This window comes from Lissotriton vulgaris, chromosome 7 (genome assembly GCF_964263255.1).
Source record: "Lissotriton vulgaris chromosome 7, aLisVul1.2, whole genome shotgun sequence".
Classification (NCBI taxonomy): domain Eukaryota; kingdom Metazoa; phylum Chordata; class Amphibia; order Caudata; family Salamandridae; genus Lissotriton; species Lissotriton vulgaris.
The window spans coordinates 1,266,890,037-1,266,908,546 of record NC_141695.1 but is presented as its reverse complement, the minus strand read 5'-3'; the positions used below and the strand labels follow the sequence as shown (position 1 = coordinate 1,266,908,546).

At 43.1% G+C, this 18,510-nt stretch overlaps 1 protein-coding gene across 1 annotated transcript in view; it reads right to left on the bottom strand.

Moving 5' to 3' along the window:
* The window catches only part of KDM3B (lysine demethylase 3B), a 1,298,224-nt gene that overhangs the window by 1,127,680 nt on the left and 152,034 nt on the right, over positions 1-18,510 (bottom strand). The gene's annotated exons all lie outside the window — the stretch shown is intronic.

Here is an 18,510-nt window from a genome sequence, read left to right as displayed (position 1 = left end):
CCCTTCTTTTTTGTCAATAAAGGTCTTCCAAAAAAAAAAATTACAAAAAATAAATAAATATCAGTAAAAATGGAGTCCGTTTGTTTTCATATTTGTGTGTACCTTTAAGTAATCATAGTATGCGAGCAAAGAGTGAAAGATCCGATGCTAAAGTGTAAGGGCATTTTGTTACAGCGATTTCTTGATTGTATGCCTTAGCAATTGTTAGACAAAAGAGCTACTGAAACAAAATATTTCAGATGGAGAAAGCTTTCATATGAGAGGCTCTTAAAATAATAAATTTAAATTCCAAGCAAACGCGTGCTTGTCACAGTAAAAGCAAAACACACTGCTGGCACTGCAAACGTGTGTTAGCAGGCCCGGAAGTGGTGCGTGCGCAGCCTGCTCTTTTTGGAAGCACATACTCGTGCTTGTGGCGCGCTCCCGCAAGGTGGATGCCACCACAAGCACGAGTATTTGCTTCCAAAAACAGCAGAACGACGGCTACAGGTCCTCCTATGCAGGGCATGCACACTGTGTAGGCGAGAGCTAAAAAGGAGCTGAGTTAGTTGGTTAGTGTGGTATCGTGTCATGTGTTGTGCGCGTGTATGTCTCGTGTGTATGGCGCGTGTATGTGTATGCATGCGCGTGTGTGTATGTCTCGTGTGGAATGCGTGGAATGTGGGTCAGGGAGAATGCTGTGGGAGGGAGTCGGTTACTGGAAGGGAAAGCGGAGGATGTGCTTCATGTCGCTGTATTGCCTTCTTACCTGTTAATAAAGAAGACTTGAAGAACTCTACCTGCCTACAAGACTTTACTTTACAATACATGGCGACGAGCGGGATACGGCAGCAGCGACATTGATTTTTCTAAAAAAAAAATTTTTTTTTTCTTCGTTTCTGTTGGAGTTTCTACAATTATTTATAACTCCATCTTAATTGAAGAATTACTCATCAACCATCAACTGTGAGTAGTTATATTAATGACTGTGCAATTATCTGGTATGCCGAAAGAAAGTGAAGTTTACCTTGCAACGATCTTCAGCAACACATCGTGCATCTTTTAAACTTGCCGCGTGAACAACCAGCCTGCGCGTGCGGAGTGTTACTGTGAACCTTCTGACTTTCCGTTCCTGATGCCTTCGCGTAGCTAAGCGTCATCTTAACGTGATATTGTCATCACGTACTACGCATGCGTGCAGCCATTTTGCATGTATCCTGGCAACGCGGTAATTTCATCAACAAAGGAACCCTAGCAACGCGGCAACCACTTTAACAGAGAAACGCTTCACTACGTTGTGCACAGATTAATGAAATATACGCGAGTTTGATGTCTACAAAGTGCAACGCGTTCAGATGTTGATATATTCTTTTCAAATGGATATGAATTTCTACGTTTATGAGCAAATTCTACGCTTGCCATACCAGTTGAGTCTACGTCATTGGTAACATTATATGACTTATTCCTACATTTTTTTTTAATTTTTAAATTACCTATACTAATTCTACTCTATTGAAACTTTGGTGAACTCTTTGTTCAAGGAAATTACATATTAGCTTGGACTTTGGTGAACTTTTTGCACAAGCATTTACAGAGGAATTTTTTTTTTAATTATTTATTTCATCTTTCTATGTGTTAAATTGTATTAATTTACATAATAAGTGCAATGTCTTCAATTCTTCCACCACCATTTTTTTTGGCGGAGTCTGGTGAACCTCCTATTGCATGGGATCTATGGATTGATATGTTTGAGGCTTATGTTGAAGTGTTAGCTGAGGAGGAATCTTCTCAAGATAGGAAGGTATCATTACTTAAACATAGGTTAGGTGCTGTAGGTTTAAGGGAGTTCAAAAATTTACCGAAAATTGAAAATGCTGGAGATATGGGTGCTTATCAATGTGCTGTCAAACAAATGCAGGAAAGGTTTGGAAGAAAAATTAACGTAGTGATGGAAAGGTTTAAGTTTTATTCAAGGGCTCAAAAAAGTGATGAGTCAATTGATCAGTTTGTTTCAGCTTTAAGGGGTTTAGCAGTCACGTGTGAATTTGAAACTATCACATACGATCAGGTTTTGCGAGACCAGATCCTTATGAAGACCAAATCTAAAAAAATTCAGGAGAAATTATGGTCATCTGGAAGTACTTCATTAAAAAATGCTATTGAGGTTGCTAGAGGTGTAGAAATTTCTGACCAATGCATTCGTGAGGTTAGAAATGAGAAAAATGATATTGATTATACATCAATCAATGCAGTGAATAAGGTTGATAGTTATAAACCCAAGACTGATAGTAAGATGACTAGTTATTCATCTTATTCTAGTAAAAAGGGAAATGAAAAAACTTATGAGAAAGCTAATGATCTAAAAAAGTTTGCGTGTTTTAGATGTGGGTCTTCGACTCATCTAGCAAACTATAAGTGGTGTCCGGCTCTCGACAAAATATGCACTAACTGTAAAAAAAAGGGACATTTTACTAGAGTCTGTCGAAATTTCAAAGCGAAAGTTAACTATTTGCAAAATGATGAGCAAGATGACATTAATTGTGTCCATGCTAATAATCAAGATGATGTGTTCCACGTTGTAGGTGATGTATGTAGTATACAGGACGAATCAGTTAAAGGGACAAATAAGGTAAAAAAACTACCATCATGCCTTGTCAATATTGATGGTTTGGAAGTAAAGGTCATGGTAGATTCTTGTGCATGGTACACCATCATGGGCATGGATTTGTTTAAATCCCTTTGGCCTACCAGACCATTATTAGGTCCTGATGTACGTCCTGGTAGTTACACTGGGCATAAAATACCTTTAGAAGGGTTCATAAGTGCTAAAATAACCTTTGGCTGTAATTCGTGCCAGGGTAAAATTTATGTGGCCGACAAAGGTGCGACTATTTTGGGGTGGCCACACATTTTTGATTTGGGCATGAAAATCGACCCCAGACGTGAGTGTCCTGTGTACTCTATTCAAGATGAGTGCGTTGAGAATAATGCTTACTCAAACCTACAAGAAAAATTTCCTGATGTATTTTCGAATGGGATCGGCAAAATGGTTGGGTTCAAGCACAAAATAATATTAAGAGAAGGTGCATGTCCTATTCGACAAAAACTTAGGAATGTGCCCATCAGTTATAGAGAGAAGTTAGGTGAGATACTTAAGAAACTGTGTAGTGATGGTATTGTCGAACCTGTTGAAAGCTCAGATTGGGTTTCGCCAGTCGTAATTTCGCTTAAATCTAATGGCGATTTACGACTGTGTGTGGACCTAAGGTGTTTAAATGAAGCTATTTGGGTAGACACATTTCCTCTTCCTAATCTGCAGGAACTTACGTCTTCTGTTGGTGGCTCATCTTGGTTTTCCAAGATAGACTTAACCAGTGCATACCACCAAATTGTGTTAGAGGACGATTCTAAACATTGCACTGCCTTCATCACTACAGAAGGAATGTTTAGGTATAAACGGATGCCATTTGGTCTCGCCAGTGCATCTGCTGTATTCCAAAGGGAAATGTGCAGAGTTTTACAGGGCATTGAAAATGCCAAGGTGTTTCAAGATGATATTTTGATATATGGGAAAGACAAAGAATGTCACGACAAGAGTTTATTTGAGGTTTTAGATGCATTGAGAAGAAGTGGGCTAACTATCAAAAATGAGAAATGTGTATTTGGGAAATCTGAAGTTGAATACTTAGGACATGTAATATCTAAGGATGGCATTCGACCTAAAATCAGTCATGTAGATGCTATTTTAGCTGTTCCGGAGCCTACTAGCAAAGAACAATTGATGTCATTCCTTGGGCTCACAGAGTTTTATTCACGTTTTATTGAGAACTATGCTTCAAAGGTTGAACCTTTGAGATCATTATTAAAAAGAGGCGTAGTATTTACATGGGGTGAGCAACAAAAGACATGTTTTGAGAAAGTGAAGAAGGAGATAGTTACTACTCCTTGTCTGAAACCCTTTTTACCAACGGCTGAATGTGTGCTATCTGTGGATGCATCTGGTTATGGAATTGGTGCTGTGTTTTCCCAACGAGTCAAGTCTGAAAAATGGGTGGTAGCATATGCTTCACGCACTTTAACCCAAGCGGAGCGGAATTATTCCGTAATAGAGAAAGAATTGTTGGCTGCTTCATGGGCAGCTGAAAGATTTCGAATGTACGTGTGGGGGAGGAAGTTTAAAATCTGCACTGATCACAAACCATTGGTGAACATTTTAAGACCTGAGGGAGGAAAAAATTTAACTCCAAGGTTAGCTCGTTTAGCTTCAAAGCTGCAGATGTTTAGTTTCGACATAGAATACATTCCGGGTAGAGATAACGTAGTAGCGGATGGTTTATCCAGACTACCCAATGTGGATTCTAAGGAGGTCAAAACCAATACTGATTGTGAAGTAGCATTTACTGCTAAGGATGTATTTCTTGTAAGTACTCAGGATGCCATGAGTGGTATTTCTGAAACGTCTTGGATGAATGAGATGGAGAAGGATGTAGTTTTGAAGGAGGTCAAACGTTTTATAGTTGAGGGTTGGCCAAGGGAATCCAATTTACGTGGTGAATGTGTTGCGTTTTCTAAAATTAGAGATGAATTGTGTATTGTCAATGATATTATTCTAAGAGGTGACAGGATTGTTCCTCCCATTGGTTTAAGGAAAGATATTGCTGAGAAAAGCCACTTAGGGCATGGTGGTATGTCCAGTTCAAAAAGGAGGGTCAAAGAGTGGTTTTGGTGGCCAGGTGTAGATTCCATGGTGGACCGATTGGTAAGGGATTGCAAGTTCTGTAGTACTAGTGATAAGGTGGTTAAACCATTGAAGGTACCATTAACTATGGTGGAGTTACCCGAATATCCGTGGCAAAAGGTCGCTATTGACTTTATGGGGCCCTTTTCTGCTGTGGCGTCTATGGACTGTTATGCCATTGTACTAGTTGACTATTATTCCAAATGGCCCGAGGTAAGAATGGTAAGTGGGATGTCAACAGATGTGGTTATTGAATTTCTAGAGGACGTATTCTCGAGAGAGGGTGTCCCTGAAATATTAGTTTCAGACAATGGTCCCCAATTTGTGTCACAGAAGATGGAAGAATTTTTACTGGTGATGGGTATCAAACACATTAAATCATCATTATATCACCCAGAAGGAAACGGCCAAGTTGAACGCTTCAACAGAGTGGTTAAGGAAGCGATTGAATTGGCACTGAGTGCAGGTTTGCCTTGGAGGAAGGCTTTGCAAGAGAGGCTGACTGCTTATCGTGTTACTCCCCATTCAGCTACAGGGAAAACACCTTTTGAGATTTTGAGAGGTAGAAAACCTTTCTCTGGGCTGGTACCTTGGTGGTTGAGGAAAAGAAACGATAAGATGCAATGCAACACTAAGAATATTGATGAAGAAGTCAGATCTGAGGTTAAGAAGTACCAAGATCGTAATCAGCAGTATCATGGTAATAGACGCGCTTGGCCTTTAGTTAGAATCGGTCAGATGGTTAGGGTGAAGAACCCTAGGAAAGTATTGAAAGGTGAAAGTGTGTGGTCTAAACCCCTGAGGGTTATAAAGGTTTTTGGTAGTGCTGTTGAATTAGAAGACGGTAAAAGGTGGAACTTTCGCCAATTGACTTTTTGTAATGAGAGGAGTGGTGTGGCAGGTGCACATTATGATGGCGGGTCTTGTAGCGGTTATTTGTTAGGTGATGATTTTGGTCTTGTAAAGGAGTTAGCGCCATCTAGCAATGCAGGTAGCTGTAGCACCGATTGTGAGTCTAGTAATGATGTTGGGGATGCTGGGGATGCTGGACCTTCTTCTAATTTGGGCGTTGATGATGAATGCCTTCGCCGTAGTGGAAGGGTAAGGAAGTTGCCTGTCCGGTTTTCTGATTTCAGTTTAGGATGATTTTGTTTGTGGATACTTAAGCTGTTTGAGGAGGAGGGTGTGTGGTATCGTGTCATGTGTTGTGCGCGTGTATGTCTCGTGTGTATGGCGCGTGTATGTGTATGCATGCGCGTGTGTGTATGTCTCGTGTGGAATGCGTGGAATGTGGGTCAGGGAGAATGCTGTGGGAGGGAGTCGGTTACTGGAAGGGAAAGCGGAGGATGTGCTTCATGTCGCTGTATTGCCTTCTTCTTACCTGTTAATAAAGAAGACTTGAAGAACTCTACCTGCCTACAAGACTTTACTTTACAATAGTTAGGACCAAGGATGATCCTTGACCTAACGGGAAAACTATGATCAAAAGGGAGATGGGGGAATTTCTCTGACTGCACACAAGTTAAGTCCAGTTTAGACGAGAGAAAACCCAACAAAAGTGACAAGAAGGCAGTTCTATAAAATACTGACAAACTAGCAGCCTCCAAGGTAATCAACCATCTAGGGAAGCCATGCATCATAATGGACACTTATCACAAAGACAGTGAAAGGAGCTTTTCTACTTCTTATACCTTGAAAAACATTCTGATTTTCATTGTTTGAAATGTGGATACATCCTTCCATCACAACAAAAAAGCATCTCTCTTGTCAACAGGAGCCACAGCTTCGCAATATGGTGAAGCAGAAACCTTTAACATTTGCCATTAAGTGCCGCAACTGAATTTTACAAATCAGTCATTGCACACAGAGCTGAAGAGAAGGTCTGAGTACATTCAAGTGTGTCTGCTCTGCTCCTTGACAAAAACTAATAAGGTGCAGAGTGGAGACGGCGGAACAGGAAAACATACATGCAACGATTACAAAGTTTGAGAGTTTCTCCCGCATTCTTCAAGACAGAAAAAAATTAATGCGAAATTTAGAGCAAGACAGAGGTCGACACTAATTTCATACTTGAACTATAAAGGCACCTAAAGGTGAAATTAACAATTAAAAATTCCAATGTTTCAAAAAAATTAGCTCACAAGAAACCAAGATACCAAAACACCACACTAGCCCATGCCCCTTAAAGGCCTTGCTGGGTGCACCCCAAATCATTCTCCTCCATCTTGTGAGTTGCAGCCTCCCTGTGCCCCAGATTGCAGTGAGCAGAGTCCAGGAAGTGGTAAGGAGGCAGACTAGTGCTGTCTCTTCCCCAAAACAAAAGTTTTAAAAAAAAGATTTTCCCTTTCTTTGATTTCTGTCTTTGCCTGTGGTTGTTACAGTTTACAAATTGTAGTTTTAACCTGCCAATAAATCCCGGGGATGGGGCGGGTCGGGGGAGGGGTCTTGCCATCGCATATCTACAGTACGATGCTCTAGCTCGGGGAGGGAGGGAGTGAGTGAGTGAGGGGAAGAGGGGGGTGTCTGTCTTGTACGTCTGTATTGTCCTGTCTACGTAAGTGTTCACGATATACCTTTGGTAGACCGTCCTGGCCGATTTTGCTACTCCAATCAGCTACCCTGTCACACGCCACTATACGAAAAGAGGGGAAATGGAAGAGAAGAAAGGCAAAGCCCACACAATGTAAACCATGAAACATAACAGCACAACTATGCCACACAACAACAGCACAGACCTGCTAGCAGACCTGAAGATAGTCTCCCTAAATGTAAAAGGCCTAAACCACCCAGTTAAGAGAAAGAAGATACTGGACTACCTAGCAAAGACCAAAGGCGATGTTATACTGTTACAAGAAACCAAACTCTCCAGAGAGGACGCAACCAAGCTCAAGGCAAGATGGATAGGTCAGGTAGCCTGCTCACCGGCAGTTAACAGAAAGCGAGGGGTTATCACACTGATAAATAGCAAATCAAAGACAACCATTAAAAACGAACAGCATGATGAGGAAGGGAGACTTCTAATAACACCCTTGAAGAGAGGCGACAAAACTATACTCGTAGCTAACACATATGCCCCCAATATAGATGACACAGCGTACTGGGAGGGAATAGCGAAGAGGCTAGAGGAAAACTCCCCAAAGGACATGACAATACTGGCAGGTGACTTTAACCTGGCACTGGACTACACCTTGGACTGACAGTCGGCGACCCATGTCCGGCCCCCAGCCTCACACAACACCTTAAAGAACATGCAATAGATTTAACCTGGAATACCCTTGGCGACTGTAACATCCAGACACAAGGGACTACACGTTCTACTCCAGCCCGCACAACTCCTGCAGCAGAATCGATTACATCCTCATCTCAGGCCCACACACACACACTTAATAGAACACACAGAAATAGCGGCAAGAACAATCTATGACCACTCTAGCATCAGCCTACAACTAGCAGGTCGACATAATGAAAAACCCACCCGCAGATGGCGGCTTAACAATATAGTCATGGCCAAACAAGTAGATAAAACTAGAGTAGAGCAAGCCATCAAGGACTACATCACAGACAACGACACTACAGACATAGACCCCAAAATTCTATGGGACGTGCTCAAGGCGGCGGTCAGATGAACACTAATAGAAATCAAAGCAAGACGAGACAGGGAAGCAAAGGCACACCTAAACCAGCTGGGAAGAGACATCAAGCGCCTTAAAACAACATCTTGGGGACACAACGAATGCCGACCCCCTAAAGGAGATCACAGGAAAAAAATACGAATTTACCAGATTACTGAGACAACGAACAGGCCTGTGGATAAAAAAATACAAGCAAATTAACCTATGCGAAGCAAACAAGGCAGGTAAAATCCTATCGCCGTACCTTAAACACAAACAAAGGCAACATACCATCTCATCCATCACAGACGCAGTAAACAAAACGCACACAAAACAGACATCCTAGGTACATTCAGAAACTTCTACCAGGAGCTTTACAAAAGAGACGAAACCCTAGATCAGGAGGGCTGCAAAGCTTACCTAGACAGAGTTAACCTGCCCAAACTGTCGAACGACGAGGCGCGGGCGCTAGGAGAAGAAATAAAAGCTAACAAAATCGCAATGGCAATCAAGTCCCTGAAAGACAACAAAGCTCCGGAGCCAGATGGCTACACTGCCTCTTTCTAAAAAACCTTCCAAACGCACGTACTCCCAATCAGGAAAAAAGTCTTTAACCTCTGCGAATCAGAGTGGGTAGTAACAGACTCCATGAAGGAAGCAAACAGTCATTCCCAGGAAAGGCAAGGACCCACAGCGTCCCCCAAACCAGAGACCCATCTCACTTATCAACACAGACTGCAAGATATATGCCAAAATCCTAGCCACAAGATTGAACAACGTTCTCCCACAGCTGATTAACACAAAAGTAGGCTTTCTGAAAAAACGTATGTCCCATGATAACACCCGACTCCTTTGCCATGTCCTCGAACACTCTACCAAATCTGACAAACCGGACGTAGCAATCACGCTAGACGCAGAGAAAGCCTTTGACAGGGTGTCCTGGCATTTCCTAGAACAGTGCATGCGAGCATAGAACCTGGGAGGAAGCTACATGAGAAAAGTAATAGCACTATATAAAACCCCCAAGGCACAGATAGCCATAAACGGGTCAACTTCACCCCAATTCAACCATCACCGGGGGACGAGACAGGGGTGCCCTGTCTCTGGCACTGTTCCTACTAGCGCTTGAACCCCTGATTAGAGACATCTTAGCCAATAAAAATATGACGGGAGTCACCATCAACAAGACCACAATCAAACTTGCCACCTATGAGGACGACATCCTCATAATAACAGAAGACCCAGAAACATCTACCACAGCCCTGATGGACACCATAGGCCAGTACTCTAGCCACTCAGTTTACAAACTAAACAAAGACAAATCGGAATGCATGGCACTCAACATACACATAACCAGAGAAGCAATAGGCGACTCAGGATTAGCTTAGCAACCCGGGTTCGTCAAATACCTAGGGATCCATTTCGGGAAAAACCCGAAGACCACCCTCGAGCATAACGAGAAACTAACCCTCGGAAAAATTAAAGGGCTGCTAGAATCCTGGTTCATCACATTGTGGGGGAAAATATACACCATAAAGAGGATGATCACACCAGTGGTAAACTACCTTGCGGGAATGCTCCCCCCTCTTACTCACAGACGAATTCCACCGCAAGGTAGATCAAATGATAAACAAATTCATATGGCTAGACAAAAAAGCCAGAATACGCCTAAGAGATTAGGAGGGTTAAACGTTGCAGACTTCAGGACATTCCAGACGGCCTTCATAGCAAGACAGGGAATTTACTGGGTGTTACCAAACCAGAAATACAGGCTAATCTGGCTCGCCATCGAGAAGGCCATTATAAACAACACCAAACCTACAGCTCTCCTCACCGCTAACAAGCAGGCACAAAAGAATAACCCTATACTAAAGAACACAAGGTACGCGCTACTTAACCCCTTCCATGCTCATGACGGAACGGTTCCGTCATGAGCGTCGGTTGAGCTGTGCTCATGACGGAACCGTTCCGTCATGAGCCGATAGGCTCATTAGAACCTTCAGCACAGTGCGAAAATTCGCGCCGCGCTGAATGGGTTAAGGTTGACCAGAAACTTGAACACAGCATTAAAAATTCGAACTGGGAATCCCTCTGGGCAAACCCCAAGATTAACCATAGGGGGAAGCCCCTAGACATAGAATCATGGAAAAAAATAGGGTTCTCATACACGGTTTATCTGGAAGACGAGGGAAAGCCTTACACATTTAACAATCTAAAAACCAGACACAACCCAATAGACATAGAACTCTACAACTTCCTCAAAATCAAAACAGCCATAGCCAATTCAAAAATAAAGCACAAAACCTTGATTATTCTTTATATGGAGAACCTTAACAAAGTGGACCACCAGGTGTCCCACTTATACAAACTCCTTCGACCCGACTCCTCAAAGCTTAACACCAAGAAGTCCAGCTACTGGGCAACCCAACTAGATACCACACTCACCGAGCAAGAATTACATACCCTCGGAGGCCTACTACTGGGCGGAACACCTGACGCCCATAAACGAGTGGATCCATGTCCAGGCGGACCACCCGACGTATATGTTGGAAAGACACACACTATCGAACAGAAACATTCTCTATTATTTATATGGTGGTAGGATCGGGGAATCGCTGCTACCGACGACGTCAATCACACTAAAGGCATGGCGGCAAGCCACCAAACGCATGGGCTGGGAGGGAAAGCTCACCAGACAAACACCATTGTGGCACTGCCGGTGGCTCCCGGAACTTGGTAAACTCAGAGGCTTCCAACGCTGGGACGATATAGGTATGTCCCACATAGGCGACATGATCTATAGGGGAGAATTGAAGACGTTCCAGGCTCTCAAGACGGAATTTGGGCTCAGCCACACACAATTGTTCAAATACATGCAATTGAGACACGCTTGGAGGGCACAAAAGCTACAACTCGCTGACATACCTGAGTATGCGCCACTAGAGGGTAGACTACTCCAGGAACACATATTGGGTAAAGCTGTCTCCCTCACCTATAAGACCTTGACTAATAATATACTGGGCGACCTAGTGAGACTGAGGGGAGTGTGGGAGGCAGAGGTGGGTGAGATGGAAGATATTGATTGGGAGATGGTCCTTATGCACCCCCGGGAGGTGGCGATCAAGTCCAGGCTCCGCCTCATCCAGTTAAACGTGCTACACAGGACGTATTTTGATAGAGTGAAACTGCTCAGGATGGGGAAAATAGCAGACTCCGCATGCTTAAGGTGTGGTAGTCAGCAGGGGCACTTCTATCACACCCTTTGGCAATGCACAAACATACAAAACTACTGGACAGACATCTTTACAGAGCTGGGGGAGGTTTTGGGGGTGGAACTCACTCAAGAACCTAAGTTAGCCCTACTGGGCCTGACCACTGAAGTGGACCTGCCTCGCCCCCTGCTCATTTTTCTGGTTCTAGCGCTTGTAGTCGCCAAGCGAGACATTGTAAAATATTGGGGAGCAGCAGAATCGCCGACCCTTGAGGAATGGAGGCGGGGGCTCGACCTTTACATGGCAGCGGAGAGGGTGACCTATAAAGCGAGGGGATGTCCCAAAAAGTTCCGAAGGATGTGGGCCAAGTGGAGACAGTATCACGGTCTGGAGGGAGGGCGATGAGGAAGAGTGCCAAGGGGAAAAAGGAGGACTGGAATATGGACTGTGTAATACTGGGGCGTGTGTGAACTATGCCACCCAACAATGAGGTACCTCCGGTACATGAGACCCCGTGGGGAAACGGAAATGCTGAAATTGGCGGTTGCTAGGGGTGGGGGGAGGGGGGGGGGGGAGTGGGAATGGTGGTTGACAGATTGGTATATGTACGTGACCAAAGACTCTTGAAAACGACCCACGGTGTATCAAGTGGCTGAACAGTTGACAAGTTGAAGGGGGGGGGGGGGGGGGGAGTTGAGGGTTCAATGGGATTCAAGCCCATTTCACAAAAGCAGATATTTACTGTGATGTAGACTATCCACGCCGGCTAAATTGGTTTGCCTTCAACATACATCTTGCAAGCGCCGCCCGGCCTCCGGGATGTGGGCTGAACGGCTGTGTGGCAAAGTGTTTTATATGCATATTACCTCTCCCGCTTCTGGGACGGCGGACAAATCGCATGCCATGCTGGTCTTTCTGCAATAAAAATAAGTTACAAAAAAAAAAAAAAAAAAAGAATTACATACCCTCTGGGCGTCCCCAACGAAAAGCATGATCTCCCCAGTGCTAGCACAGACAAAACTCTGGTTACTGCACAACATATACTGGACACCAGCGCGCTTAGCGGCGTTCGGACTTTGAGATAACGACAACTGCTGGAACTGCGACCTAGAAAAGGGGGACCTGGGGCACCTTTTCTTCCTTTTTTTTGTTTTAAAGGTTTTATTGGGCTGTCAGAACAAAAAAAACATAATATCATAATATCATAATATAACAGAAGAGCTGTGACTGATACCCCATGTGTTTCCCCCAGATTTTTCGCCCCCCAACCCTGGTGGATCAGTCTTCCAGCAAAACCAAAATCGATAAACACAAGAAAGAAGTTACAATAGAGATATACATAAATGTATCAAAAACAAGCCAATTAGTTAGAGACAGCCACAGTTTCTCCTTTTTCTCCCTTGCCGCCTTACCTTCCTATTAAACACCGCTATCTCCCAGTAATATATGGATAAAAATGTACTAAACAAACATTCTGTCGGGGGAACTGCATCAAGCCACGGTGTAGCCAAGCATAAACGATATACCGCCATTGCGATAAACACAATTTTTCTATCATTTTCTTCCATGGCTTGATTAGATATTCCCAACATTATAACCTGCGGGGTCAATGTCACCATATAGCCCAATATAGTCCTGAGTCTTGGTTTAATTTTAGATAATGTTTGCGAGAGGCCTGGGCATGTGGCGAACATGTGTGTACTATCCACAGCCACCAACCCATAACGTGGGCAATGTATTCCCATAGTGCCCCTCCCCCATCTATATATACGAGCGGGTTACATACAGATCACACCAGGTCTTAAAGCACTGTACTTTTACATTTTCTGACATACAAGATGTTTGGATAAAGAACAAAGAATCCTCACACACCCCTGTCTCGCCTGTAAAACTGTTTGCCATCTATCAAAATACTTTGTAAGATCGTACCCCATTTTATCCATAATTGCTTTATAGATGGCAGCGGTTTCCAATTGATTAACTTTAAGCAAATCAAATAGTGGAATACGATTCTGATTCTGGCATTTTTTCCCAAACAAATCCCGAATTTGTAAGTATTTGAAACAATCCTTGATCTCTATGCCAAATCGGTCTTTAAGAGCATCAAAGGAAAGTAAGTTGTACCCTATATAATGAATCCCTCGATCGCCCTCATCTTCTAAAATATGCATCATTAAAGATTTCTGAACATAAGGCATTGTTGTCAGCTAGAGGGGAATACCTATGAAGTCGGCCAATCCCAAACCTCTTCCTAACTGCGGTCCAGACTTTATAGGCTCCTATCAGGACCTTAAACGTAACCCTCTTGTAGTAAGCAAAATCAATCTGCCTCAGTAGAAGGCCCCTTGCTTCTCCCCCGCAAATAAGTTGAGATAGAAATTTCAAAGTTATCCGATTGCCCCCATTCACCAACTCCCCTATGTGCTTCAATGTGATGGCCCAGTAATAGATTTGGAAATTAGGGACAGACCAGCCCCCCCGATCTCTGGGTAAAGTCATGAACCTTAATGCCTGTATTGGGCGTTACCCTGCCCAGAAAAACCACAACACTACCTGGTCGAATTTCTGAAACCAGATCTTATTGAATTCCAAAGGAATGGCTCTAAAATAGTATAGGATCTTGGGCAAAAAAGTAATTTTAATAATATTGCATCTGCCCATAAGCGTCAGATAAAGATTACTCCTCCTCTCAGTGTCTGATTTCATATTCCATAATAATGGGGCGAGATTTAGATCTACAATAGCAATAGGGTTGGAGCTTATCTCGTCCCCTAAGTACCTTGCATTTGCTACGATACTTTGATCCACAAGATCCACTTTATCATTAACTATTTGCGTCTTGCTTCATTTCAGATAGAGATCTATAAACTTTTGGTTTGCGCCCTGGATAAGTCCGTTCTGGTTGATTCGATATTGTGCAGCCCATATTTATATTAAAGTCTCCACACATTATAAGTGGCAAGGGCCATCCCACCAGTTCAGTGCTCAGCCAGTCGTAAACTTCTGAGGCATCTAGCACCGAGCCATAAACTGAACATAGCATGAAGATACTATTATTTATTGAACACAGTTCTTGCCCATCTACCATGCTTATCTGAGATGGAACGTGAAAAATTTGCCAGACCCTGGCGGGCGAATATAGCCGCCCCCCCCTCTGATCTTAACCTACTGCTTAGAGCATATAATCAACTGAAAGCCATCTAGTTCCACAGTCTTGCTTCTGCTGGCTTCCTTTCCTTTTCCCCCCCTTCTCCCCCTTTAGACCCCATTTTAATGCGGAATTATTTAATCACCTAATCACTTCTGAATCGCAAAAGTCAACACCTTGACCCGCCCCTGTTGACTCACTTTCAAAGGAGCCGGGTTCATCAAATAAACTTCACAGCCGAGTTTCTGAAAAGGAGAGATTATCTGCCTCAAGCGCCATCTTCTCTCCACGGTTGTATGGCTGAAGTCGGGTCGCACGAAGAAAGTCTACCCTTCCGCTACTTTCTTGCCGAGCTTACTCAAATATTGCTTGCCGCAATAAGAAGTTCCCAAAAAAAATCAAGATAGCTTGTGGTCTTCGGTCCTGCCCAGGGTTATTCTTTGCCATTAGGGGAAATCGATGGGCGTGCTGAATCTCAGCTTCCCAGTTCCATTATGAAAGTTCTGGGATGGTAGACTTGAAAAGCTTGATCAAAAAGCTGCGTATATCCCCTCCTTCCGCTTTCTCTTCCATACCCAGCAGGCGTAGATTATTCCATCGCTGTCACTTTTCCGACTCCGAGCTTCCATAAAATGTCCATCATTCTAGCGTCATTGGCAGATGTCTTTTGCTCCGTGCACCTCATCTTCCAATGCACTAAGGTCAGAAAAGTCTTTACATTCATTAATAAGGCCTTAAGTTGCAGACTGAAAGAAGAATTTGCCACAATCACTACTGCACTCATAACGGCAGACATAGCCACACAACAAGACAAACATCCTAGACTTCCTCCTAACGGCAGCAGCCAAAACGGTGCTAACCAAATGTAAAGACACAGCCAAAGCCTCATTCAAGGGTTGGCTGAACTGGGTGACTTTCCTTAGAGGAGCCGACAACACAGCGCTAAGATATGCACCATGGAAGAACCCCAACAGGGAGATGTGGGCAACCCTAGACAAGTTCCTAAACACATATGAACCCCGATGAAAAACGAAAATCAGTATGCATTAATAGGAGGGCAATCCCACAAAAGGAGCGGCTGATGCAGGCAGAGGTAGCGGATGTGACAGGGAGGCTGGAGAGAAAGACAAGCATCCCCACCAAGCTGACGGTCAACCCAAAAACCATCGCTAATACTTATATGTGATGCACTATATGTCTGAACACCTCAGAACAATCGCAAGTACATACATGTTTTATGTTTATAAGTCAGAGGGGCAAGGAAGCGCAGGCAGATATGGAAAATTGGAAAACCCCATAGATACAGACAGCCAAAAAACTAGACGATGGCCCCAGCGAGAACTAACGCAAAGTCTATACATGTTAAGTTTTATATGTTGTAAATGTTAAAATACCAATAAAAAGTCTTTAAAAATAATAATAAACTTGCCTATGATTTCTTCCATTTAAGGTGTAGAATTGTGGGATTTGCAGTCCAAACTCTGTTTTTTCCCTCTCATTGCTGATGACTTTCAGTTTTCCCTCCAAATCTCTCCTTTGCTCTTTGCTAAGACCTGTATGTTAAAACAGTGCAACCCCAGCCACCAGTTTGAACTCACAAGCCAGTGAAACCAGCTCCCCTGCCTCCCCACCCCAGCAAAAGGGATATTCTACATCTGAGGGTGCTTCAGTAAGCTGTTTCAACTGTATTTACTAGGGACTGTGCACTTCGTTTTTTGGCCAGTAGAGGGAGTAAAGTTTTATTCAAACAGTATTGTTAGATTTCAAGTTAGTGAGGCCTTTACCTGCAGAAGTCGAAAGTGTGGATTGAGCCAGTCTGTCTCCTAGGAGATTCTGAACAGGAAAAGCAGCTTCGAACTTCCTGGCCAGTAAACCTTGTCCGAGGTCGCTGGGACCTTATATGGTCTGATATTGTTTGGTAAATGTGTACACTGATTGGTGGTTGTATCTGATGTTTCTATTGGATTAGGTTTAGTGTCCTCATTGGTTGGGTATTTGAGTATTCTGATGTAGGGTTGGGACTAGGGCTAGGATTTCTATTAGAAGTAGGGACTAGGGTTTCCGGTGTTATTGGTTGGTGGGACTAGGGCTAGGGTTAGACTTTTAATTGGAAGTAGTGATTAGGGCTTCTGGTGCGATTGATTGCTGGACTGGTTGTGGGATTAAGAGTAGGGTTAGGCTTTCTATTGGAAGTAGGGACTAGGGCTTCCTGTACCATTGGTTGCTTGTACTTGGGATGGGACTCCCGGTAGGGCTAGGGCCTCTATTGTACGTAGAGATTAGGGTTTTTGAACTGATTGGGTGCTTGGACTAGGGCTAAAATTGGCTGTAAGGTCCTAGTCTCCTATTGGTTCTAGATTTTTAGGGCTAGTGTTGTGATTTGATAGTGTTAGGGATAGGGTTCCCATTGGCTGACTGGGTCACCTGATTACTAGGGCTATAAAAAGGCCAGACTTAGGGCGTCTCAGCCCGGGCGTCGAGGACAAGGGCTGAGAGGACAAAGGCTGAGAGGACAAGGGCAGTTGCCTATTTGAGCCTGTTTTTTTAAAGAATTTTGATTGATTTTTCCATCCAACATATCACCACACCATTGTCATATTATAGACCATTGCGGAGATGGTCCCAAAACCAATTTGTAAAACAGGAGGAATAAACTCTCAACATTCTTTCCCTAACTACCCTACCCCCCTCCCTCTCTACCCCCACCCCCCTTGTCAGTGTGCCCTCGCCTACCCCCCTCATCTAGACATGCAAACAAGGATTCAATGTATCTAACAGCTTAACAGAGAATAATACCGTCCCCGGTCGACAGGAGGTTCCTTTTAGTTACTCAGGTTTGCTCTGAGCCCTGCCCCGATTCCGCTAAACTTCTTAACCTAGAGCGTGAGCCGACTCCTCCCGTTGTGTGTTGAGGTATCTGTAAAGATGAATCCAATACAGTAAAGGAGATGGAAAAAGCTTGACTTTAATAGGCATACATGAAGAGACCTCCAGCTCCTTCTCCAGCTTCTTCTTACTGGTCTATACTTCACAACATAACATTCCGAGCTCCTAGCAACCCGCTCAGTGTTCCATTAAGCATAGATCCCTTAGACATCTCTCCCATACAAATCAATTTTGCATTTCATAAATACAATTAAAAACAAGCATTTGCAATGCAATAGGGCTCGCATTAGTTAAGTTAGAGGTATTAGTATTGTAAATGACAAACTTTTATTTATGTTTCTGTTTTGAAAATAGCTAAATTAATAACTTTGTCATTTACAATGCCAATAGTGTTAACTTTTGCAAACGTGACACCTATAGCATTTGTAATGCACTTGTATTTACATGACTTAGATGTATTAATATTTAAAAAAACAATGGGTTGTATTTTTTTCAATATTTAATACTTAAAAGGTTATTGTAATTTAGAATGGCAATAGCTTAAACTTTTGCAAATAACTTTTTGGAAGATTATGTTTAGTTTATTTTATTGTGATGAAAATACTAGAACAGAAGTGAAATATTAAAAAATGTTTGTGACATTTGTAATAAAGTTTGAAACATTGAGAGAACATATTTGAATCAGTTGTTGTTGAATGGTTGCACAGATTGATGCTGTGGCGTTCAGTGATGCTCTGGTAGTGCATAGTGATATTGTGGTGCCCCTGAGTGATTAGGAAGAGAGAAGAGAGAAGAAGAGAGAAGAGAGAAGAGAGAAGAGAAGAGAGAAGAGAGAAGAAGAGAGAAGAGAGAAGAGAGAAGAAGAGAGAAGAGAGAAGAAGAGAGAAGAGAGAAGAGGAGAAGAGAGAAGAGAAGAAGAAGAAGAGAGAAGAGAGA